Source organism: Rutilus rutilus, assembly GCF_951802725.1.
Source record: "Rutilus rutilus genome assembly, chromosome: 16".
NCBI lineage: Eukaryota > Metazoa > Chordata > Actinopteri > Cypriniformes > Leuciscidae > Rutilus > Rutilus rutilus.
In genome coordinates, this window is record NC_140224.1 from 20439651 (window position 1) to 20445650 (window position 6000).

Here is a 6000-nt window from a genome sequence, read left to right on the forward strand (position 1 = left end):
CCACGGCTGCAAGTCAGGGCTTACAGGTGAACGAGTCGGGGGGAGGGGAGCTGGATGGATACCACGCACCTGCTTCAGACACCGCAGTCATGCCTCAGTGGAGAGAGAGGAGCCCCTGCTCACAAAATGTGGCCTATCTGCCACCTGTGCCTTGCCCCCGTCATTTTAGAGGGGGCGAGAGGCATCAGGTAGATGAATTTAAATGTTATGTCAAAACATGCTAAATACAGTCCATTGAAATCACTATGAAAATTTGTTTATTATATGATTGTAATTAAAGCCAATGAAAGTGATTGAAACCACAATTCATTAGAATTTTTTTTTTTTTTAAAGCAAGCACGCATCACAAGTGCCATTTAGGTTTATGATAATTTATGGCTGTCATTCATAGGTGTTTTTTCCGAGTTGACCCGAAAAGAAATAAATAGTACTATTTACAAAGTAAATACAAAGGGAGGACAATGTAAACAACACATAGATCTCTGAATGACCCTTTGAACTTCATGACACATTATCAATTTACCAAGGAATTAACTAATCCAAGAAGAAGGTAACTAGGCAAAACACTGTGATTATATACAGTACTGTGCAAAAGTGTTAATACCCCCCCGTATGAAATGCATAAAGTTGATGAGATATCTGACTTGGTTATAGAATGTTAACATAAATTATAGTAGAGATATTAGTTTTGTTGTTGTTGATGATGCTGCTGATGATGTAAAGTAAATGGTGTTCTATATACACTACCATTCAAAGGCTTGGGGTCAGAGTCTCTTATGCTTAACAAAGCTGCAATTTTGTGATAAAAAAATAGTAAAACCTGCAATATTGTGAAATATTATTCAAATTTAAAATAACAGTTTTCTATTTTAATATACAGTACCGGTCAAAAGTTTGGAAACGTTACTATTTTTAATGTTTTTAAAAGAAGTCGTGTATGTTAAATCAAAAATACAGAAAAAACAATGATATTGTGAAATATTATTACAATTAAAAAAAGAATGGTTTTCCATTTTAATATACTTTTTAAATATTAAAAACTGGGGTGGCAGTGGCTCAGTGGTTCATGTAGGTTGTCTACAAACCGGAAGGTTGGTGGTTTAATCCCCGGTTCCACCTGACCAAGTGTCGAGGTGTCCATGAGCAAGACACCTAACCCCAGCTGCTCCCGATGAGCTGGATGGCGCCTTGCATGGCTGACATGGCCGTGAGTGAATGGGTGAATGTGAGGCTATATGTAAAGCGCTTTGGTGGCCATAGGTCTGTGAAAGCGCTATATAAATGCAGTCCATTTACCATTTAAATATAATTTATTCCTGTGAAACAAAGATGAATTTTCACAAGATCCTTCAGATATCATTCTCATTCTTTAATATTTTTTTTGGAACACGTGATACTTTTTTCAGGATTCATTGATGAATGAATTTCCAAACTTTCGCCCAGTACTGTGTTTTAAAATGTAATTCATTCCTGTGGTGGCAAAGCCAAATTTTCAGCTTTTGCAAATATTTTGCAACATTATAAATGTATTTACTGTCACTTTTGATCAATTTAATGCGTCCTTCCTGAATAAAGGTGTTCATTTCTTTCAAAAGAAAATCTTACTGACCCCAAACTTTTAGTGTACCTTTAATCAGGAAAATGTATAAACATCAATTCATCAAACATCTATAATATAATTTACCATTTACACTCTATTATGTGAAGCAGCCCAGTCAGTTTTCTTCCTCCAGTGTTTCAAGAGTTAACCGTCATGCTTTCTAGCCCCTCTGGTTCTTTCATTTGCCTGCTCAGCTGTCAGATCCAGGCCTCAGACTGTGAGTGTGAGGGCTCTGTCTCCCCCAGCAGCACTGATCCTCAACCCTTCATTCTTGGCTCCACAGCCCTCTGTTTGTAAATTACATTTCTGCTAGTTAGGGATGAGTTTAACGAGCTCCTCTAAACCCACACAATGCCCTCTCCAAGAAAAATCAGTGACCTCAACGGAGCAGATGCACAGCTGGTAATCAATTCTATTAAAACCAAACTGATGTTTGTGTATATACATCCAATTATCCATGCACATATTCTGACAATTGCCCCAAGAAAACATGCATTAAATATTTGACAAGCAAATATGCGAGTAAATGTTAGACCAATTAGACAGCTACATTCTTTGTTTTACTCAGTTCCTTTTTCTAAGGAAAGAAAGCTAAATGTTTTAGAGATGAACTAATATTACTTTTTATGATTGAAATGTACAAAAAATGGTTTTAAGTGTCTGATAACTGATATGCTGAAACAATTATAAATTATCGCTTAATAATTAGATTAAACAATTACACATAATACACATTATATATACAGTATGTGTATATTTATATAACATAAATTAGTATCATTTATATCCTAAAAACTTTGCATGAATACTCTTATTATTTTTAGTATTTATTTATAAGATTGTAATAACTTTAAAATCAGTAATAATATAATTAGTAAAATGTATAATATAGGCCTATAATATCATATTATTGCTATTAGTTATAGTTGTTATTATTGATTCATACAAAGTTGTTTTATGAATTAAATGTTACTAATTTATTAATAAACCAGCTACGAATCTATCAAGTTTCCATGAATGACTTTTGTTTTATGTTTTTTACTATGTCTATCTATCTATCTATCTATCTAATAACATATTTTATATTTAATGGTATAATATTATATTTTACATCCCGATGGTGTCTGGAACAAACGATTACTAAATGTCATACTGGTTCAGCAACATGTCAGTGGTTACCACCACCCACCCAAAAGTGGCGATTCTAATCATGCATAAGTATCCATTTTCCTAACCGGAAAAACAGAAAGTATTACAAGCTGGACCTCCCGAATGCTGTTTGACCCATTGTGTTGAGGAATGGTGCATTGTTCTCCCTCACAACTAGCGTGTCTAATCAGTAAACAGAACATGTGTGGGCTTGCCTGACCCGAGGTGCGGCTTGTGTCTCAGGTTATTCTGTGCTGGATCAGCGTTATGAAAGGATTGGTTGGAGCATGAGGTTGTCAAAGATATTGGAGTTTCTCACTCTGAGGGGGTCATGCTGAATAACTTCATACAGACAATTGTTCTTTAGATATAAACAATGCCACAACTGTCCATAACACTGTAGTAGATAATGCTAATGCTGGTGGTCATCCATGAGCAGTGTAAAGTCATGGATCCCAAGCTAGTTTGTTGTGAGTCGCCTGATTAACATTTAGATTAAGAACAGTCATCTCATATAACCCCTTCAAGTACTTCATTAAGGCTCATCAGCTGCAATAGTGAGAGATCTGAGACTGGAGCGTTTTGAAATGAATAACCACACAGATTTTAGGCCAACTGCTTTTCCCCCTTTACATTTAAATTGGCTATTTATTAAATTTGACACATTCAGCTTTCACCTTTCTCCTGCAAGATGTTTCAGTAGGGCCCTCATTCAGCTCTTCATTCATCAGACCTCATGAGAATGTAATGGGTTCAATCATAGTGATTATAGGTTTTCAGTCAGCTCTACCGGAGCAGTTGCACAACACACACACACACACACACACTTTGTGGAGACTTTCCTAAATGATTTTTATACTGTACAAAGTGTACATTCTATCCCCTAAACCCATCACAGAAAACATTCATAATTTTTACCTTTTCAAAAAACATAATGTCTATTGGTATTTCTATACTAGCGTAAATTATACCAGGATCACTACACACACACACACACACACACACACACACACACACACACACACACACACACACACACACACACACACACACAGACATCTATCTATCTATCTATCTATCTATCTGTCTGTCTGTCTGTCTGTCTGTCTGTCTGTCTGTCTGTCTGTCTATCTATCTATCTATCTATCTATCATCTATCTATCATCTGTCTAAATATGTAGCCTACTACTTCTATCAATATTTATATCTATATCTTTCAATTATATCACTATTAGTTCAAAAACTATCACAGTTCTATAACACAGTTCTATGCTTTAGATTATAATCAATAAGTCAAACTTTCAGTGAACATGAATTTCCCGGCCTTGCTGACCCCTTACACCAATTCATACAGTTGTCCACCTCAACAGTTTAACTCAAGCTGAATTAATCTCCAGATGGAGATAACAGAGCAGAACAGCATTTCCTTCAATAAAGGACGTTTCTTGGAACCATTCGTAAACCACGTGATTTTGCATGCTATGTGAGCTAGATATTCTGTACTATGATTTCGTTGACCATCCACTGCAAGTCAAGGTGAGATGGTTGATGCGGGCATGACATCGCCAGGGCGAGTTCAGACATGTTTGAGAAGCCCTCCCAAGGACTAGGCACGTGGACCGTTGTACCAGGAACAGCTCTCATCCAATCACAGCCAGTCTCAGTGAATGGCCTGCCAGCTTAATTACAGCTTTGCTGATTTGAGCTGGAGTGGTTTTCTAAACAGGATAATCTAGTGTTGCCTTCAAAGCTGACAGATCACCTCATAACGAAACTCAAAGTTCAGAGGAAGACTGCTTCAGCAAAATCACAATTCTCTATTCATCAAGAACCCTATTTAAAGATGCACCAATTGTTTGCCATATAAAAAGCTCAAGTAAAAATATAGAGTCCAGGAAAAGCTGTAACAGACTGTGAATATTAGTGAATATTTCTCAAGATAGGTGTACAATTGGACTCAAAACCTTATAATTACTGAGATTTAACCCTTTCTGTTTGACAACTAGCCCCGGTCTCTTCTACACTTTAAAGGATATCCTGTCACGCACCCCAGACAGTTCATTCTTGTCCATTTCTTTCAAGTGTAACACATCCAGGACAGTGGACCTCTCCTTTGAAAGCGCCACACAAAGTTGAGCCATCTAATAAAACTAACAGGCGTGCCATCCGCTGCACGACCGTATGGTAAATCAGGCATGCATTGTCCCCGTTTAAAGATGAGGCTCATCCGTTCAGTCCAGACTCTTAACAAGAGCTTTACAATGCGGTGTGAGTCGCTAGAGTGAATGAACACACCGGTGGATGAGGCTCAGCCTTGGGAGGTTGCTCAGCAGGCCTCCATTGTAATGCTAAAACAGAATCATGGAGCCAGGATACACATTTAAAGGATAAGAGATGGGGAGAGACTGAGACGGCTGGAATCACAACAGAACAGCAGAAACTCCCCTTCCATCAGAACCCACCCTGAGAGGGACAACAACAACATGTTCAAGGAGCTTTAAGACAGCAGCTTTTTACTGAAACATTTAATAAGCTGTGTAGCAATTGGCCATAATGTGTGTCCGTAAATAAAGGAAAATCCTCACCTAGAGTGATGGAAAATAAAGGGTTTGTAAGTAGCATCATTTATGTTTTTGTGTTCTGACCGAACATTCATTTAATTTATTAAACTGCTCTGCCACAATCAGATTAGAACAAAATTAGAACCGAATTGAGCCGGATAATGACAAGTTTGTAACATCAACACTGTTATTGAACTGAACTGAATCAACATTGAACTGACTTGAGCTGCTTATGGCTAAATTGAAACTGATTAACTTTGAAACACTGAAAGCTATTGAACTGAACTGAGCTGAATAATGACAGTATTATCGTTTGTAAAGCTGCTTTAATGCTGAAATTAAATTTGCTTCATAATTGATTAAATCTGCAGCATTAACACTTTTTTTTATATATATATTTGTGCACCATAGCAAGCAGTATAATGCTTATTTAATTAAACTTTCCGAATGACCCAGCAAAGGTTTAATTAACAATAAGATTTGCATTAATAATATTTTTGTATATATATTTTTTTTCAATTGAAAATTTGACTGTACTGGCAGAAGAAAGTCATTTTGCAAATAGTTACTAATCAAGCGCATTAAATCCACTGTGAGAAATAGTTCTCATCCACACGAGCAGCACATATTGTACTGTACTGCAGGACTGCATGGCTTGTGTTGCTCAAGTTTATAGAGAGCAGTCTGAGC